The sequence below is a fragment of the Micropterus dolomieu genome, linkage group LG17 (genome assembly GCF_021292245.1).
Source record: "Micropterus dolomieu isolate WLL.071019.BEF.003 ecotype Adirondacks linkage group LG17, ASM2129224v1, whole genome shotgun sequence".
Classification (NCBI taxonomy): domain Eukaryota; kingdom Metazoa; phylum Chordata; class Actinopteri; order Centrarchiformes; family Centrarchidae; genus Micropterus; species Micropterus dolomieu.
Genome location: NC_060166.1, coordinates 31516205 through 31538143, shown reverse-complemented (window position 1 = coordinate 31538143; position 21939 = coordinate 31516205). Strand labels below are relative to the sequence as shown.

Sequence of the window (21939 nt, the reverse complement as noted above, 5' to 3'; positions counted from 1 at the left end):
CTTTCTTCACGTTGCTGTGCTGCTTTAATGTAGAATTGTTTGCGGTCAAAAACTTTTTGCTGGTCGCACAAAGTTTACAACGGACGACAATGTTCTTTGCATCTTAGACTGTGACACAATAATGGCAATAACGTACTTACGGCGGTCGAAAATTCCTCTCTCTCCCTGTTCTCCAGTCTTCCTTTAGCATTTTGGCTAACTGACTTGAGAGAACATCCTTGTTGATACTTGGAAAGGAAGAAAACTTTACACACGTCAGTCTATTGATGTCCTCAAATCCTTTCCATTTCACTCGGGCAGCTCCTGTAGCTACTGCTGCTATTTTAATCTCTGATGCCGTTGTTATTAGTTTAGAGTCAGATGGGGGGTTGAACTACGCACTTTAGAATGCTGCAGCCAAACCACGTTCACTCCACCTTAATATTTCTAGGACTGTCCCCGACTAAGGATTTACATACATACATCGAATCAGAATCATCAAGTGTGGTGCATCAACGGTGATAAATTATCAGAAAGTCCAGCGAGGTGCGGACAACTCGGCACAACACATTTAAGCTGGGGCTCAGTCTCTTCAGCAAGTGTTCCTCTACCACACACACGCTACACCTACACATGCGCACTGACGACCCAGGGTTAGGGTTACAATTTTGGATTTATTCACGCACTTTTAAAAACATTTATTGAAAATTTTATTCTTTTTACATGTTTATTTACAGCATTAAACGTTGAAATGTATATTGTAATAGGCTGTATATTAACTTATTGGGAGAAAACTGGTAGGTCTATGTAAAATCAGACGTTGAGCACCCACATATTGCCAAAATGGCATGATCCTTGTTTCGCTGCGAAGCTTCGACTGTTAGATTGAGAGTCGAATCAGGCTCCGCCCATCGAAGCATCGAATCTTCGACTATTTGGTGTCAGCCCTAAATATTTCCGTAACTTTTTTTTGTCTCGTCTAGTGTAGTTACATTTTTTTGTTTTGTCTTGTAAGTCGATTATAGTGAGGTTGTACTGAGCACCATGGGCCTTGAGAAATGGCATTTCGTTCATTTGTTTCAATACAAGCAATAATCGTTTGATTCATAATCGTCCGAGCATCGCGATGCATATAAAAATCAATTATTTTCCACACCTCTATTAGCCAGCCAAACCCAAACCTTGCTCATCTTATGCCTACTGTCTTTGGTTTTACAGCTTCAACTGCAAAACCTTGACTAACAATCTTTAGGAGGAGGGTGTGTGCTGGTGCATAATCAAAGTGTACTGCAATGCATCTCTCACGTTCTTGTTTGGGCCGCTCAAGTGGCCCACATGCGACCTGGTGAAATCAAACCCACTAGGTGTTCAACGTTTCACTTGATGTTGCCCAATAAGAATCTCAACAAAAGACCCTAGTATCTAAGAACTGTATTGCTAGGAAAGATGCAGAGGAGAAAACAGTTGGAGCATTGCGGGCGAGGCATTATAGCCTCTGCGACCACATGGCATTCAAGGGGCATAAGGCCAAACTGAGTGGGTACTGCAGTCATGGCTGTAATGACTGCCATGAAATTCCTGCCCTGGTTACAAAGGTTTTGTGGAATATATATGACTGACAATTGTGTAATTTTGGTTGGCTTTGGGAGACACAAAACAGTCAGGTAGCATCAGAGTGAAACAGATCGGAACCATATGGGTAAATGAGGAGACTACAGCTTAAATCAATTTGATCTGCTGATGGCCAGGTGACATAGCACATCTAAACTTCCAAGTACAGCTTGTCTAAAGTGTGCTTTGTTCTTGTCGAAATGGTGCTCATGTTCCAAAATATAAAATGGCAACAATTTGACCCTGCCTCTCCTATAATCCCAGCGGTTAGTCATCTCTACTATAGTACAGTACAAAATGGCAAAGTTTTATCCTTTCAGTGATCATCTACATAACAGAGATGACTGCTTATACAGCATTATAAAGTGTTCTGAAAATGGCCTTGAACAACATTGCCCATTCAAGGCCATTTGAATGATCATCACTTTTTAAACCTGTCAAGTGTTGACTTGACAACACACGACCAACATCTGTATGGACAGTACATGCAAAATGCTTTTGATCTCTCTTGGTATGAATTAGAATATTGATATTTTCTGTCAGCTATAACTGATCCAGCTATAACTGATCAATTAGAGCAGCAAGTTTCCTGATAGCCATCAGGAAACCTCACAGTGTGAAAGCCAATAGTATCTGAGAATGCACTTGATTACTTATGTGAACACAGACACAACTCTCAGATGATGCCAAAGCACTTAAAGTGATAAATTATCTATAAGAAGGGCTCAGGTCTGAGCATGAAATAATGAAAGCACGTTATTTGATGCAGGAGATCAGAAATTACAGCAGCACAGTGTTTCCCACAGAATGGGAATGTAACTTGGATTTTTTCCAGCCACGTTTTTTACTCCAGCAGGTGCGCCACATTGGGAGAAGGCTTGTTAATAACGTAGCGTATGGTACCGAATGACATTTGCACTGTTCACTGTTAATCAGCTCTAAACTTAAACTAAATTATGACTCATTTGAAAGCCTTGTTCTTAGTCTTTCACACCCAAGTTGGAAATCACTGCAACCAATTATTTTCGTTATAGTGTACCGAGCACCTGGTCCGTACACTGAATTCTTATCTGAATTTGCAGAGTTTTTGTCAACTTTAGTCCTTAAAACGGACAAAGTTATTGTTGTAGGGGATTTTAATATTCATGTGGACGTTGAGAATGACAGCTTCAGTACTGCATTTATCTCTCTGTTAGATTTCCATTGGCTTCTCTCAGACTGTTCATGAACCGACTCACTGTTTTAACCACACCCTCGACCTTGTTCTGGTATACGGTATTGAAATTGAACATTTAATAGTGTTCCCACAGAATCCCTCTTTATCTGACCACTGTTTGATAACTTTTGAGTTTGTATTGCTGAACTACACGCCATTGGGCAAAAATTTCTATACAAGACGTCTGTCTGATAGTACTGTAGCTAAATTTAAGGATGCGATTCCATCAGCTCTAAATTCATTATCAAGTCACAAAGTAACGGAGGACTCCTATGCTAATTTCAGTCCCTCCCAAATCGATCATCTTATTGATAGTACTGCAGGCTCGCTGCGAATGACACTCGACTTTGTAGCCCCTCTAAAAAAGAAAATAATAAAACAAAGACAGTTAGCTCCATGGTATAATACTGAAACTCGCAAATATCGCGGAAACTTGAGAGGAATTGGCGTTCCACCAAACTGGAGAATTCTCGTTTAATTTGGCAAGATAGTCTTAAAACTTATAGGAAGGTCCTCCGTAATGCCAGAGCAGCGTACTACTCGTCATTAATAGAGGTAAATACGAACAACCCCAGGTTTCTTTTCAGCACTGTAGCCAGGCTGACAGAGAGTCACAGCTCTATTGAGCCAAGTATTCCCATAGCTCTCCGTAGTTACAACTTCATGAGCTCCTTTAATGATAAAATTATAACTATTAGAAACAAAATTCACCAAGACCTGCCCTTAACTGGCACCGACTTATCTCTAAACTCAGGAACCTTAGAAACAGCTATAGAACCATATATATGTTTACATACAGTTTTGCTTCCCTCAACCTTTACCAACTAACTTCAATAATTTCTTCATCTAAACCATCAACCTGCCTCTTAGACCCCATCCTGACTAGGTTGCTTAAAGAAGTTTTACCCTTAGTCAGCACTTCTATACTAGATATGATCAATCTATCTCTATCAACACACAGTACTTTAAAGTAGCTGTAATTAAACCTCTTCTGAAAAAGCCCAAACTTGGTCCGGATGTTTTTGCCAACTATAGACCTATATCTAACCTTCCATTTCTCTCTAAGGTCCTGGAGAAAGCAGTTGCTAAACAGCTGTGTGACTTTCTACAGAGCAATAGTTTATTTGAGGATTTTCAGTCGACCTCCTTATTGCATCAGACAAAGGACTTGTCTCTGTACTGTCTACTTTTATTAGATCTTAGTGCTGCATTTGATACCATTGACCATCAGATCCTATTGCAGAGACTGGAACATTTCATTGGCATTAAAGGAACCGCTCTAAGCTAGTTTAAGTCCTATTTATCAGATCGATTTCAGTTTGTACATGTTAACGATGAGTCCTCCATGCACGCCAAAGTTAGTCATGGAGTTCCTCAAGGATCTGTCCTCGGACCAATCCTCTTCACTTTATATATGCTTCCTTTTGTTAGTATTATCAGGAAATATTCCATAAACTTTCATTGTTATGCAGATGATACTCAGTTATATCTATCGATCAAGCCAGATGAAACTCATCAGTTAGCTAAACTTCAAATGTGCCTTCAGGATGTTAAAACCTGGATGACCTGTAATTTTCTAATTTTCTAACTCAAATAAAACTGAAGTTATTGTTCTGGGGCCTAAGCACCTCCGTGACGCATTATCTAAAGATATAGTTTCCCTTGATGGCATCGCCCTGGCCTCCAGAACCACTGTGAGGAATCTTGGAGTTATCTTTGATCAGGACATGTCGTTTAAGTCTCACATTAAGCAAATTTCAAGGACCGCCTTTTTTCACCTACGTCATATTGCGAAAATCAGTAATATCCTGTCTAAAAATGATGCAGAAAAACTAGTCAATGCATTTGTTACTTCTAGGCTGGATTACTGCAATTCTTTATTATCAGGTTGCTCGAAAAAGTCCATTAAGACTCTTCAGCTGATCCAGAATGCTGCAGCACGTGTTCTGACAGGAACCAGGAAAAGAGATCACATTTCTCCTGTCTTAGCTTCTCTGCATTGGCTTCCAGTAAAATCCAGAAAAGAATTAAAAATCATTCTTCTTACCTCCAAAGCTCTTAATGGTCAGGCACCATCTTATCTTAAAGAGCTCATAGTACCTTAATACCTCACCAGAGCACTGCGCTCCCAGAATGCAGGGTTACTTGTGGTTCCTAGAGTCTCCAAAAGTAGAATGGGAGCCAGAGCGTTCAGCTATCAAGCTCCTCTCCTGTGGAGCCAGGTTCCAGTTTGGGTTCAGGAGGCAGACACCATCTCCACATTTAAGAGTAGGCTTAAGACTTTCCTCTTTGATAAAGCTTATAGTTAGGTCTGGCTCAGGTGAGTCCTGAACCATCCCTTAGTTATGCTGCTATAGGCCTTGACTGCTGGGGGATTTTCTATGATGAGCTCTCTCCTCTACTTTCTCTCCCTCTGTATGCAAACTCACACCATTATTGCATGTTACTAACTCGACTTCTCCCCTTTCCGGTAATCTTGTGCTTTCTCGTCCCTTTCCTCTCTCCTCCTATCACTTCCTGCAGGTGTTTCTGGCTCTGGAGCTGTGGAGTCTGGATCTGTGGCTGCGGGTCACCTGCTGCTCTTGGTGGGAATTGTTGGGCTTCTGTAAATAACATCATAGAGTATGGTCTAGACCTGCTCTTTTATGAAAAGCGCTGTGAGATAACTGTTGTTGTGATTTGGCGCTATATAAATAAATTTAATTGAATTAAATTGTTACTTTACCTGGTCCGTGCTTGTAAAATATCCACACTGTCTTGTAACATTAATATTACATCTCTTAATACCAGATAACACCTCTCTCTGTATTTCTCTGCAAAATGCTAAAATAGGTCTCCAAATACACCTGGGCGGCCATTAATATACCTGGGTGGCCCGCCCAAATAAAGTCTATAAGTGGGAAACAGCACCTACATATTTTATTTTTTAATTTGTAAAGAAGGAACCGGAGAGAAAAATATAATTGGACACTGTCTGCAGTTAATGAGTGAAACTGTTTTTCAGCTGATGCAAAAAAATTTAGCCAACCAGACCCTGCAGTATTCTGACAAACGATCACATTAAACAACTATTATTTCAGTAAATTACATTACAGCCTTTTTAGATGGTTAGATCTGCAATAATACACTATGTAGGCTACAAATTGTAAAAAAAAAAAAAAAAACCAGCCATTTCTAATTTCTAAAAGACCCAAAACAAAACCTAGTGATTCACTGCCAGAACAGAACTCTGTTTCTCATTGCCAAAGACATAAACTGTTTTTGGTATTCTGATTCATCCTTCCCATGTGTTAACTGGAAGGGCATTTGGAGAGCGCAGAACTCCGCCGACCTATCTTGCAAGTTTATCAAAAACGAAAAATAAGTCTATTATCCGCCCCATGATTCGGATCCATTCCAAAATTGTATCGGTTCTTGTTCCACTAAAAATTGTAGTATTACTCTTAGTGCTAATATTACTGTGGGTTCACAAGGGATTTCCTACATTTCAAACATAGTATTGGCTACAATTTTCCACAACAACAAAACATTTGACTAAGAAAAATATCACCCATTTTAGTAGGATCAGTTGAGAACAAGCAACAGCTATGTACCGCACAAGCACAGATCATTCCAACGCAGCACAAGCATCAGAGACAGAGACAGACCACTACAAACTGTCCATTATCATTGTTTTTGGCTGGTTTCACACGTCTTCAGGCACAAAATATGTTTACAGGGTCAATCACCTGCCACCTACTCAGTCTGAGTAATTGGAAATGACAACTGTTACATATTGCATTTCCAACAGAGAGCAAATTTGGTTAGTGGTTCTGTGCTTCAGTAAATACTTATTGCATCAGCAGGGTCCTTTGCACTTTACATAAGCAGCTGCTCAAACGACCTCAAGATGCTGTTGCAATTAATTTACATTGTATACTGCATTGGTAGCCAATGAAAAAGGAGGAAATCTTGACTACATGACATGTGGCAAGCAGTGGCTGTCAGAATGCCTTCTTTAAAAAATACTATATCTGCAAACCAAACAGATACAGTTTGTGAAAAACACTCTCAAGTAAAATGTTCCTATTTTTGACACTCAATGTTCAAGTACTCTACGCTGGCTCCAGCCCACATATGAAATTTAAAAATAAGAGTGACTAAACCAAAGAAACAATAAAAAGCCTTATATGGTGCAGAAATATTTTCTTACTATGCTATTAAAATACACAGATATGTGAAGAAGAGCAGTCAGTAAAATGTACTGCTGTCGTCATTGTAACGAATGAAAATGTAAATTATAAATGCAAATAAATATTTGTAGGAGCAAGAGTGTTTCATAAATAAAGAACAAAGAATTAACGAAATGCTAAATTACAGAGCCATTTGCCTAACATTAAAAAAATGACTTTGAGTACACGGCATTTATATAAGATTGGGTACATGCTAGTTCAGCTTTTAGAATAATGAAAGCTAATCACAAAGATTGTGTGTGTCCTTCACTCTGCTCCCGACAAATAACATTAACAGCCTCGCCCCAAGTGAACAGTAGTACTTTCAATTAGGGCTGAAGCACCATTAACCAAAGTAATGATAAGCAGTCCATATGTACTGTAGGGTAAAAATAAAAACATGACTTTATTAATAAGATAATGAAATTTAATTTATTAGCTAGTTATCTCTGTGGGAATTGATACATATACAAAAAGTAATGCGGCAAACAAGATGTTCATGCTCATTGTTTACAGAAACGATGATGTCCAAAACTATTTTTATTACATATGCATTTTCAATTCTTGGGTGACAGTTTTGCTTAGAAGCTCCTGCCAGCAGAAGTGGGTGTGTTTGAGATGGTTAAGCATGCATGGATTAAACCGTGTCAATCATTTCATGCACTTTAAGTAAACAAGCTCAGACACTATAATAACACCAGTCTTGTAAGAGGCTATCTTTATGCTGCAGGTTATTTTATAAAATAGAACTGAAAATTAAGAACATTAACTGTAAAGTGACTGTGTTTCATTAATATATTTAACAGACATGATTAAATGGGGCGCAAACAAGGGATTCAACAGTACAGAACTTAATGTATTATAAGATGTAACAAGCTATTTTTATACTAGCTTCTCTCCAGTGCGCTGCAGTATGTGCTGTCAAAGGTATGTAGTAAAGGACATCACTGCCAGGGACCTTTATTGCATGTAATGCTCTTCATTCTTTACACACATTCCCTGTTTTTGTCCATCTATCAAATTGAACAAACAAAATATCTTCACAAAACGATTTTATCACCACAATTTATAAGGGCAAGAGGAGCCATAACTGACAATATGATGATGCTGATATGGACACAGGTCACTAAACTATCATTACAGATGCCTGCAGTTTAGAGGAATGCATAAGATTTCTTTTCAGCTAGGGCCTTTAAATGAATGAATTAAAATTAATATCTTGAAATTTGTTATAGGGATCAGTTTTCACACTGCAATGATGATAAATGCAAGATAAAAAAATTAAGACTTTGTGGAAGTGGAAGAATGTGCCTGTGGTGAGTAGAACTTATACTATACTGGTATATTACTCTATTACACTGTATGATTTCTCTATTTAGCCATTCCAAAATAGCGTGGCAGTGCTCACTGTTTCACCCTTTCCTTCACATGCCTGATGAAAATTAACTTTATGACAACAAAAGGACCTTCATGGGATATTAAGAAAATGGCAGATTGACCATTCAGGATATTACAACTGGTGTGAAATGTTAACCAGCTGTGTCAAGGACCAAGCTCCCCTGGCAGAATTAACAGGTTTTGTACCAACAGGAAATGATATAACTACTCTGAGTAGCTCCTTCATTTCTTTTGTGCACCCAGTTGTGAAACAGCAGTGTCCATCAAACCCACACTCAAAATGTATGCAGGTGGGATATAGCTTTACTTGTTGATTCACCGGAATCAAGACATCTGCTTTTAGTGTCATTGATAAGCCTGTCTGCTTCGTTGTTCAACTTACACTGTTGTTGTTATTGACAAATGTTAGCAAGACTGAAATAGAGTGGAAGCTAATTTGTCATTTTCAAATACTGAGAATGACATGTCGCCATCACCCCACACACACATACCAATACGCAAATTTTGCCATACCTTTAACAAATCTATGACTTACATATTTGGCCTCTTTATACCCAAGAACAGTTAGCCTACAGAACATTGTGTGCAATGCATCCTAAAATGCAAATGGAAATGTTTCCAGTTATGCTTCTGCAATCCAACAGGCACTGCTGGTAAAACACAAATTAAAAGAAAACAACTAATTTATTTAAATTTTCACCTTGTTAGCAGTCTAATGAATTTTAATGCATGTTATCAATTCTAGAGCAAGCAATTCACAAGAAAATAAGAGGCTTTGCTTTACTAAGCTGCTGTCTGCTGCGCAAGCTATCAGTCAAAGGGGATATTAACAGAGCATGGGGAACCTCTTTAATCAAATTTTGTCCAGAGAAACACTACTAAGATCATTTGCTGTCTTTCCTTTAAACTTTCAAATTATCTTTGAACCAGTTCATTAATTTGTCTATTATGCATGGGAATTTGACAACTGCAGATATAAAACAATTCATGGATTTTCCCTACCATTAATGAAATTATATACAGTATTAATATAAATTAGTTTACAATAGGTATATCATGAATTATATTTTATATTATTTATATTTGTCACCTTATTAGATTAAATCACCACAATAGATTTAATGGACAAAACAAGAGGAAAGAAAGCATTAAATACAAGAATTTATTCCCCTTCTATTACTTATATTTTAGCTCCGATGTCTCTGTAGATATAGAACTCTATCCTTTTGAAGAAAGGACTCCCTGAAGCGTGTAAACAAGCAAACAATAATTCATTTTCCAAACAGAAAGTACTGATTACTTGTTTTAATTAACTTCATTTTTTCATCTGTTTGTAAAGGGCACAAGGGAACTCAATGTCTTTCTTGTTTACCCAGTAAAGACCAAAAGCATATACAGAGGGAAAATGTGTGTTATGGAGGCTGTGGTGCAGTGGTCCAGAATATTTAATGTAAATAAAGCTGCCAACCACTTAATCCCAGAGGAAAATGAAAAGTGACTTAACTGCTGTGGGGGAGGGACAATGGATCCTAAAGTTGTGACTATGCATGATTATCAAGTGTGGAAGAGGAAATCTATTATCGGCCTGGGGATGGGCTCCATTATTTATGTGGATTAATTATCAGGTTTGTAATAGAATGGATCGATGTTATTGTAATAAATTGGAAAATCACTTACTTAAATCTTAGGTTTAGGAGTCTTTTATACAAATACTAACTTATCAGGGTGTGAGAGTAAACTTTATGAATGTAACAATTCTTAAAAAGTGAGGCTTTGTAGCCAAAATAAACTCATTACAATGTTCTCACACCATTGCTGCTGATGAAACAGGTAGCGTTTACATAAGGTATAGTCATAGCAACAACAGGTATAAAAATATATTTTATACCTCAAAATCTTATTAAAATGTCATTTTAGGTAAAGGAATTTTGTCCATTTGCTATTAGTCTCTTAGGTAGAGACTACTCTCTAAGTGACCTCTAGCCTTTAATCTCACCACTCTTCCAAATGAAATTCTAAAGGAATATGATGGCTAAAGACAACAAGCTCAAAAAATTGGGAGGCATGAATGCATCACAACAGAATATATAACAGAATACAGAATATAAAACTTATTTCAAGCTAAAGTAGTTTTTCCTCTATATTACAAGCTCAGCAGGTAAATTATTTATATGACTATATTTTAATTGATTTATACCGTTCACTCTGAAATGATTTCCATGACAACAGCGGGCATGACCATATACGTGGTGCATTGAATGGTTTAACTATTTAGCATATACAAGGCAGCAACAAATCAGTGAGCGTGGCCAGACATATCTTTGCTGTAATCTAATGGCAGAGCTAGTACGCCAATGAGTCACATGTTCAACCAGAGATTTTTCACTCACTTTTGTTTGGAGGTCACCCTGTTGAAATAGTCTGAAAAAAACAAACATCTGGAGTGATTGAGACTCAAATGCTCTCTCCCCCTCTTTTTATCGTTTCAGTTATGTTTCCTGAAGTGAACAGTGACATCAACATCTTTGTTTTGCACTCTAACTAATGAGGGCAAGACAGCGGATTGTGCTGATATAATTAAAAAACATAATCAGCTCTACTCTTCACTCGATTAATACTGTATACATTCCCCATCTTGACAACTTAGGGTTGACAAAGATTTCTTCCTATATTTGTTACGTGTGACTATTATAATTATTGTATTTGTCCTATTTTTAAAGTGAAGTTGTGCCTTGTGATGTCCTATCCCTTCTCAGAGGAAATGACCTTTTGGCATATGTAAAGCCATTCATCTGTAGCGTACTGCTCTGAAACGAGAACCGAATGGTAATGCATTTATGCTGTGAAGTTGAACCTTTTATAATCGAGCATAGCGTTAGTTCAGGCAGGCAACAAAGTCAAGCTCAGCTCACATTCCCAGCACATCAGCCGATAGTAGCCCATCTCAAAGCCAGCCACATGAGCTGACAACTCAGCTGATTCCCCTCTCAGCATTTACTGGCAAATTTCATACAAGGCGTCTTATTTAAGCTGCTTTAACGTGCCTACCTTAGCTGCTTCTGCAAGCGGCTTGTAACCCACCGCCACCCCAGCTGCTCCTTTCAGGCTGTGTCTGATTAATCAATGTCATTTCTGTTGTTATTGATGCCTGCTCTGATCTGTTCTCTACCCTGGGGGCGTATTTGCTTCTGCTCTCTCTGCCTCGAGCTTTCCATGTATGCACATGGATGGGCAGGGAGGTGTGCTCTCTGCCCATATGATGTTGGCAGTCTCAGGCAAAATAAAATCCCTGGTTCCAACTGACTCCCATCCCATAATTTCTCTCTCAAAATACTAACTCTTATTTTGATTTTTCATTACATAGAATATCAAAATATACATACCATAATAATAGAGCTGTTCAGAAAGTATTTCATAATACATGAAAGATGTCATACAGTCTTTTGTCTGGCAGATAAGTTGAACTAGTTTTAAATGGATTCATCATAACGGAGAGAGTTGATGTAAACTGAGGGAAAACTTGTTAGAACATTATCAGCTATGCATATCATTGGTAGCATATCATGTGTATATATTGGTTATAGACTCAATTCTAAAATTTAGAGCACACATGAAATTCCAATAACGTTATTAAAGCTTGAGTGCGGGACGTCTGTTACATTCAAGCCCTTGCAAAACAAGTTCACACAATGCCGATTAAGCCCATCACCGCTAAGTCAAACTGTGCATTTGCTGCAGTTGAATATCACATTACAATAATCAGGTTGAAAGATACAGTACAGTATTTACATATCTGCTAAGTATGTTGATAATGGTGACTTAGGAAAAACTAAATTTAAATCTAAAGAAAGATTTTATTAATTATTCATAGTCTGTAACCAGAATTGGTACTGTCCAACATAAAACTATACAGCAGGTGTTTTCAAAGTCAAGAATCCAGTGATGAGACGTGTAATAGAATAAAAAATTATATGATTAAGCGATACTAGTGGTACTAATAGAAGTTCCTTCAAAACAAACTGATACCATGTCTTGGTTGTTGCTGACTAAAATCAGTCTGCGGTAAAATAAATTATTAACATTACCTGCACTCGGGGGTGTGATGTTACGGAGAGAAGGAGCTAGCTGTAATTGGAGAGCTAGCAGGCAAGCTGTTGACCGTTGTTACCAGTACGCTAGCCTTTGGTCTGAGGTAGAAAAGCGGTTTCCAGAGCATGCACACTGCAAACTCCTTATTTGGAAGGTCCTAGCTCCAAAGAGAAAAGACTGCACCTTGCTACATCCATCTTTAGATAGTCTATGGTCAGTAGCCTTCTAGCCACGCATGAAAAACTATTTTCAAATTGTCCTTTATTTGACATTGATTTTATAGAAACAGATGGAACATGCCATGCAGCACAGACCCTTTTGATAAACTGTCGTTCACACAAAGTCAAGTCCTCTGAATCTTATGAAAACTGTTCTTAATAAGGACACAGAAGGTGCCATTATTGCTCAATCTGATGGATGAGCTGTTGGCTGGTATGTGAGACTGCCCTGGCCTCCACTTTGGTTCAAGAAAGTGCTGTTCCTAGAGGGGAGACATGCTGTGATTGAAAGTATTTACGACAAGACAGAAATGTGATGGCACAGAGAATGTGTGTGACAGTGACGCATGACTGAACAGATTACTGTGTACAGACCGTAGAGAGGCCCTTTGAATCATGATGCCTTACTTTATTGTGCTGAGGTTAAAAGGCTCACCTATCAGGGAGCTGCATTACTCTACCCCCTACTCTTTGATATAGCAGTCCACAGAACAAAGACCATGTCAGCAAAGCCAGACGATCCCCAACAGACAGTTTGGTAAAACTAAAAATGCACTATGACAGGACACTGACCAAGACTGATAGCAAGACAGTTTCTCTAACATCTACAGATATCTTCTAGTGCATGATAAAATATGTCTGCCTCAAAGCACCCATATTTTGCACAACCACCACGTCTATTCATTTAATATAGCCAGTGGAGGGAAGTGCTCTCCCCTGTACAAGAACCTGCTTTAAAAGCAGGAGATACTGCTTAATGCAATAGGCTTTTAGCAAATGCAGATGACTACTTGAATAAGTGCAGTTTCCCTATCCCTATGGTTAATATTAATCATGATGAGTAGCTTTACTGTTCTTGGTAAAAGCAAACAGAAAAAAGGATGGATAACCATACTGCCTTAGTTTCTCCAATCTAAAAAATCTTCAATCTGCATATTCCCCTTCTTAATTCTTTGTGATTTAATAAAGAATAATGTGTCACTGCTATCAGGGATGGTTAAAAAACCTAATACGTTTAGCATTAACCAAGTGTATGAGCCGATTGATTGACACAGGTTACATATCTTGGCTCATCGACATGACTGAAGCAACACGTGACCCAGGTGTGGACTCCTGCTCTAAAATACCCTACCAACAATACCAAGACACTTTCACAATTGTGAAAGTGATTGTGGTACCTTGCTATAACTGCAAAGGAGAAAACAACCGATAAACAATCTTTATCCTATGTAAGTTGCTATTTTATTTAAAATTAAGACCATATTTCACATAATTCTGTTGCTTCTTCTAGGGGTAATTTTCTTAGAATCTTTGGCATGTGTTCAAATAACATAAATAAGCCATATAGTAAACAAAAACTTATGACCTGCACACATTTGGATAAATCCCTTATACCTTATATTTGAAGCACATGCACTTACAGTAATACAAAGAGAAAGATATCTTCCTAAGTCAGATTTGAGACATTACTCATTAGTTATGTGCAGAGTAAAAAAAATAATTAAAAAGGGCACAAAAGGCGCATCCGCTCACTGCAGCATCTGACACTGTATATCAAGACAACTTGATAAGACTCTTTGCTTCACACTAAACGTTAACAGGTGTAATTACATCCACCAGATTTGGTGGCGCACAATGTAAAATTGCAAGGACAGGAGGTTGATCCACTCAATGTTTTAATTGTCATCTGAAGTTTTAGAGAATTCTCTTAGATTTAACATAGTAATTATGTATTGGTGCTAAATTACATATGACACCTTCATTGAGCACTGTATTTGACACAGATACCTGCCTTGTACCAGATGTGATTCAAGCACAGCTCATTAATAGAGACACAGTAACAATATCAGACAAGAGACTAAATACTTTATGATGTTACATTAGTTTCATCATTGCAATGACGCTATTATTTAGACAAGGGAGAGGTTCATTACTGACTGATTGGCTGTCAGCTCCATTAGTTGCAAGACAAATGAACCCAGCATTTCAATTTCTACATCTCAATGTCTCATCTGTCCATGAAAGCCCTATCTTTGTGCTTTGTAAACCCCTATGTTTGTAAAGATGTAAACTATATAGTGCCTTTGAAAAAGAGTACTATCCTCTCTTCAAGAATACAACTGCACCTCTTGTGGATTTTCAACAGCTGCAGACAAATATCCGTCTGTTCCATTTCAAGGAAAGCTGATACAGAATGATGTACATATCAGCGTCAGGATATAAATCCTGCTGTCAGTCTCAGCTGTTGCTATCAGTTTATGTCCTGTGAAAATGAAATGGTTACCTGAGCAGATCAACACTACTTACACTGATTGTACACACTGTTACGCAGCTGTGAAGTCATCTCTTTCCCTTAAATATACTGACAGTAATAAGAAGGGAACCTGCAGGAGATTATTTTTCAGTATTCACCAAGGCCATACAGACTATTTTGTTTTTGATAGCAATGGTTGCTATAAACATATTTTATTTTCAGAAATTTTTACTTGTATATGAATGTCTGTTACATTCAACCGCTTGACAAACGACTTCAGACAATACTGATTAAGGCTATTACTGGCAGGTACAAATCACTGTATTTCGCAGTACCAGAGATTCTAAATCTGGTGTCTGTGGCAACATTCCCGTGCTGGCAAACCAGCGTTGTGTTTTATGCCAACCAGCAATGATTGGTTTGCCAGAGCTAAATGGGGGAGCAACCATAGTGATAGCAGCAACTCAGTACTGCAGAGCCATTAGGCAGAGCCGTGTTGTGTAATTACTCACACTGTCAGAAGGGGGAGACAAAAGTTCCTCACTGCAGGTTTAAGTCATTTTGTAAAAAGAAAAAAATAGATAATACTCCATGGCTGTGATTCCATGTTCAGATAGGCTACTCTTACACTCTTAAATAAAATCAATCTATGATGTTCAGTAGATTTCAGGAGTTATTTTGTGATAAACTATCATAAGTAACTTTTTTCTTGGCATACCCACTTTTCCTCAACCCGCCTTTTCCACTTCAGTTAGTGATTTTGTACATTTCCAAGATTATTGAGGCCCTCCTGTGAACTTGTTGCTTTGAGCTGTGGGTTTATACTGTATGTGTGTAATGGGGGAAAATGATACTGACAGCGACAGTGATAGTGAGAGCAAGAGATCAAATTTTTCCATTGGAGAAAAACGTAAGAATCATATCCCTTACTCAAACTCTATCACGACTTGTTTCTGTATTGCATTATGGTCTATTGAAGCTACTGTCAGCAGAAAAATGGTATCTCTGCCTCTTCTGCCATGATTTCCTTCCTAAATGATAGCTGAACATCAGTGCAAAACTGTGAAACTAGATAGAAGCCCTTTCTATTTGATTCAATTTAAAATTTATTATTACCATTTTGAATAATGTTATACACTTTGTGCTAGGGTTATGCAATGTAACAGTCCAGCACAGAGCAGAAAAAACAGTTCTCCCTGTGCCCAGACGCATGAGTGAGGGCAGTTAAAGAGGTGGTATTATGCTTTTTGGCTTTTTCCCTCTCCTTTATTGAGTTATAGATCTGTTTTGTGCATGTAACAGGTTTGCAAAGTGAAAAGGCCCAAAGTCCAGCGCAAAGGGAGTTCCCATCTCCCACAGAAAGCTCTGCTCTGAACCACTTGAAAACAGCTCGTTTGTAGTCCAGCCCTTCACTTCCTTTACTTGTGACATCACAATGAAAATGCGTCATAAAGCTTGCCAAGCAGCTTCCGGGGTCAGGCACGCCCTCAAACCAAGCTAGTCTGAGCGGAGGCCCTTTGGCTCGACTCACCTTTGTTTGGGTTTCCATTGTAGAAATGTTGTCTGCATCTGCTTCCAGGTACTTTTTTTCGTATCACCTCACCTCCGTTGAGGTTCCAAGCGAGCTGAGGGATACTAAAATGTAATTGAAAACACGACAGACTGCTGATTGGTCAGAGAGAATATACACTATTCACTGCATCATCATTGCGTTCGCCAGACAGAGGCCAGCAACAGAAAGTTTTACATTTTACAGTTTTCATATGGAATTTCATCACTAAATCCACTTCTGAGAAGTTTTGAGGTGAGAAATCAGCTGTGTAGATTTCGAATATTGACAGTTTTATGAGAAGTGATAGCGGAACAAAAATGCTTGAATATTTTTGGAGTTGAGGAGCTCCGCAAGTGGCTGCGTGGGATGCCTGTGCCAACCCATGGGAGGAGCGTGTGAGGCCAGCCAGCCGCCCGCTCACAGAGCCCTCTGCTCCCGCCGTCACACAGACCGCTGCAGCAACAATGGCAGAGGAAAACACAGCTGGAAGGTTTTCATACCGCTTATCTGTCTTTACATTCTGAGTAATGTTGAAACGTTTTAACCATAGATATATTTTAAGAGCTGGTTTGTGTGTCGCATTGAACATTACGTCGCGGCAGTTGTGTGCGGCGTCGCTATGACGACAAGCTACGTACTGTCTGGGTACTATCTGCAATGGAAAACGGAGCAGGGCCGAGTAGAGTCGAGTCTATCGATTTGCGCTATGGTAGCATTTTTTGGCAAGGCAGCATAGATCGTCAGAACACCGGCAACAGTTCAACGTTTAGTCCTGATGGTAAGATGTGGAACAATGATGTTGTGTGGTTGTGGACTTGAGTAACTTATACCATCTTCTAGGTTACGGTCGCAGTCTGAAGCAGCTTTGATTTGGATCAACTACCTTGTTTCTTACGACCCGCCCTTCCCTGCTTCTGATTGGCTAGTAGTCCTTACCTGGGAACAGCACAACTCCCAACAAAGATTTTGTACAAGTAAGATGCATCACTCAGTAGCTAAAGAGCGGAGCGTACAACACATAGGGTGAAAAGAGGAGCTGCAGCAATGTGCAGTATGAGGAAAAATATGGTGTTTTTTGAAAATTAAACCATGTAAACCTGTTCTGGTACAACCCCTAAATAAAATTTTGAACCTGAAAATGAGCATAATACCACCTCTTTAAAGCATCCCAAATAACACTCTCTGACAAAAGACTGCATTCAGAGTGAGTCACAGAAAAGCGAAAGATAGAAATGATATCTTCTTCTTCAGTATATCTACTTCTTCAAGAAGATATACTTTATTAATCCCACAAGGGGAAATTCAATATTTTTTCACTCTGGTGTTAGTATTGTTATTAGTGTAGATACACGCAGTCTGAAATACACACACGCACATGCAACAACACAGAAATGTCAGAGTGACTGGGCCGCCACTCAGTGCAGCGCCCTGAGCAGCTGGGGGTTCAGGGGCTTGCTCGAGACCACCTTCGGCGGTGCCCAGGATAAGAAGTGGCACCTCTCCAGCTACCAGTCCACACTCCATTACTCTGGTCCGAGCTAGACTCGAAACCGGGCAACCCTCCGGTTTCCAAGCCATGTCCTTACTGACTGAGCTACTGCCACCCCATTTCTCATGTAATACCATCATGAAGAAATCTCACCACAAAATCCACACACGTTAACTTTACCACCTCTGATAAAGTGCAGCTCACAGTCCCAAACAGAGCAAGTTTACGTCTAGTTTTTAGATGTTTATGTTGCAGTAGTCTAACAGCTTCGTTACCACTCTATCATAAGCTGGCTGCAACTCACAGCGCAAGAGCTTGATTCACTTGATTACTATCACAAAGTACAGCGGTTTTGCATCAGCTGGGTGGAGCTGATCTGTTCCGCGACTTGACGTTATCACTTATACATTTGTTTTTCGCTGCATGACAAAATTAATGTATGGCATGAGAGGGTGTGGAAAATGTCAAATGTGTCTCGCGAGACAGAATTTCACCTGACACCCCTCTCATCACAGCCCTAGTAAGTACTATTATGTAGTGGGAGGAACTATTATCATGTGGTGTAAAGAGACTGAAGTACCTTTCACCTTGTTGTCAAGAATCCATCCTGCTGTAGTTCTCTTGAGCAAGAAGTTGCATCCCATCTAACTGACTCACACTTTGCAGTGAAGTGACTAACCTGAACAGTAAGTATTAAACATTTATTGATCAACAGGTTTTCACAGAAGTCTTAAGTGATGTTACAGTATAATGTCATGTATACTGTGTGGGTCCTACTATCTGTTCTATCAGATCTGGAGAGAAAACGAAAAGATAACACAATCTGTCATGTTACCTTGCCATTTGTAACCCCCCCATTTCTCACATTGTGACAAGCTGACAATGATATTTTTGGCCCTGAGACATATCTCCAGGTAATTGGTTCCTCACCTCTCACCTAATGGGAGGTGTGAGCTGTTCTGCTACAACATGCTCACAAGTTTAAGGTGAGCTGCTGTGGGTCAGGAGGATTTAATGTCCTCAGTTTTAAAGCAGAGGTCCAGCTGCTTATTATCTGGTGACGAGACAACAATGTGTGTGGCAACTAATGAAATTTATTTCAATATAAAATGAAAACCTATATGATCTTGTCCTGTGAGTATGTGATCTCTTTTCCAGTTACTACAATGCTAATAGTGGTGTCATTAGTCTCACTATGAAATGATCTCTACAAGCAGTTACAGCCACCATTTCAGCAGTCATCTGAACAATCAATCAACAAATCAATAACAATTATGCATATAAATAAAATATTCAGGTAACAATCTGAAACCATGTATAAACACCTACATTAATTGATAGTGTAACAGAAAATACATGCCGTTGTGCAGTTTATATTTTACATATGTTCAAACTGCAGTTTCACTTTTAATTCAATAAGTTCAGTATTATTTGCAACAATAACTGAGATTGGTTTTGACCCAGAGGCAGCTGAAATTCAACACGTTTTCTCCTTTTCCTTTTTTATTAAATTGCTTTCTTGCAAGAGCAGAGGCAGACGGTGAGACAGGGGAAATGCATTACCACTGCAAGATGAGTCTTCAAAATACATCCAGTAAGGGTTTCCTGGGAGGGATACCTAGTCACATTCTGCCTGCAGTATTTGTTTTGTAAACGTGGGGTAGGTACCAGGATCTGATCGGACCTTTGGCGAATGGGTGTGAATGGGTCTCCTACTCTTATTCTACTCTCGAGCCATACAGGGATTGAATAATGCATTAGCTCTCAACAGGATGATGTGATGTGATAGAAACCACAGTCTGCCAAAGTCATGTCGGGTAGGCTACCAGCCTGATTCAGCCATGGAAAATGTCACTGGTTGCCAAGACACTTATTGGAGTGATACCTGCATTTTAATATGTCCCTGTCTATAAATAAGGAGGTGCAGATTAGGATTACTGTAGTTTGAAAATGATCCTTGCTCGATCTTTGAGTTATAGATTTTTGTGTTAGTTTTTCTTAAAATTTTAAGGTTATTTATCAATTTAGTTTCCATTTTAGTATGTTTAGTATTTTGCAAATGTTTGCAACAGGTGTTACTTAACACAGAAACAACAGCCAACAACATAAGATCAGTAAATTCAAGAATTTTAACTAGCTGTCGTCCAGCTGTGATAACACATAGAGAAAAAAACTCTGCCTGAAGGCATTTTGTCTTCCCTAGCATCCTGCCAGTTTTGTTCCACTGCCCATTTGTCAACAGTGATGTCCAATCGCTCAGTGCCAGGCAGGCAAATCAGCACCTTGTCACTTTCGAAATGACAATTTGAGTCTCAGTCAAGTCTACAACCAGTTTGTGCCTTACAGCCACTCACTACCTCAAAACAAGTACTAAAAATAAAGCCTGCCAATCTAAAAGCACAGGCTTGCATGCAATCTACAAAACCGGCTATATTAGAGCTCGGAGGTGACTTTGAGATTGAGGACATTTCTTTTCATTTATTAAAAGCAGTAATGCATAGATGAATCAGGAGACTGAAAACCTCCATGGAGGCTTTCTGGACTGCGTGACAAAATGTCAGTTTCATCTCATAGCAAAATAATGTAAAAACTAGGGGATGTGACAAGGTCAATAAGCCATGAATGAAATATAAGGAATCTAAGATGAATATGAAGCCTAAGTGTTAATGCACAAATTGAAGACATACACTATTTGAAATCATGCAAACCCAGTCACAAAATAGGTCTCACTGTGGCAATTAATGTTGAAGCCATCCTGTGATTTTCAGACATCCCAGAAAGTAATATTGTCGCTTTTAGTTTTCCATGCCCCGTGATTGTTGGCATAACTTGTAAATATTACACACACTGATGTAAGCATGTTCAGTAAAGTCAGAATTAATAAACAGTTGCACTGAGAGGAGGATAGATTCAAGCACAGATGCTAAAGTCTGTTATGTTGAAGACAGCAAATGTGCAATTGCCTGGTGGTACTGTTTTTGATCGTCTGACAGCTAACTCGTTAAAAAGCCTCTGAATGTACTGTGTGTTTCAAAGAAGCATTTCAACACTTCTTTTTTTATCAGACAGGTGTTAATAATGAGCTATTGCTGCAACACTAGCTAGAATCCTGTACAACCATTTGAAATTAAATTGCCATTCTCAATGTATCTTATTTTCCATCAGGTCTGTAATAAACAAATAAGGGATCTATCTGACTGCAGGCTTTTCTGTAGTCTTCCTCTGACTGCCTCGCTCTGAAATTCAGATCTGCCCTTTACCCCATCCCCCACCGACATATACTTTGCGTAATATTTCTGAAGCAGCTGGTGTCCATATCGCACACAGTGATGCAGTGAAAATACAGTGGGTGTCATTTTTACCACCTACTATAGCCCTGTGCTTGCTTTCATGAGTGGCCTCATTTTTGTTAACAGAACACACTTCACATTAGGTCTGACTTTCTCTTGACTGCTCACTATTGTTTTATATTTTCTCCCCTAACTGAAAGTTAAAATTATGTTAGTCACAGCACAAAGCTGTCAAGATCTTTGCTAAAGTCTACCAATATCAAAGTCAGAAGTTTAACTACAGCAAATCATGACAACCTCATATATAGTTCACAGTAATATAGTTCAGAGAATATCATCTTTCATTATCCATAAAGTACATTAGACGTCAATCAAACCTGTACTTACCGAGTTACGCAGTTATTTAAGGAAACAAATGTTCCTTATTCATTTCAATGTAGAAAGATGGCAGGCATTTTTTTCAAACCAAACAATGACCAAAGTGATTCTAAGCTTAATCAAAATAATGTTTTATAACCTACTTTAAATCAAAACAACTCACCCTAACCTTAACTAACCCCTTGACAATTATATTTACAATTAAGTAAAAAATAAATATTATTTGTATTTTTGCATTCAAGCTGATGCTAAAT

At 38.7% G+C, this 21939-nt stretch overlaps 1 protein-coding gene across 1 annotated transcript in view; it reads right to left on the bottom strand.

The window, feature by feature from the left end:
* The window catches only part of tenm4 (teneurin transmembrane protein 4), a 217006-nt gene extending 195291 nt beyond the window's left edge, over positions 1-21715 (bottom strand). The window contains exon 1 of the mRNA XM_046074291.1: positions 21695-21715. The gene's annotated coding sequence lies outside the window, so the exon portion shown is untranslated. The remainder of the gene's footprint in view (positions 1-21694) is intronic.
* Between the last annotated feature and the right edge of the window lie 224 nt (positions 21716-21939).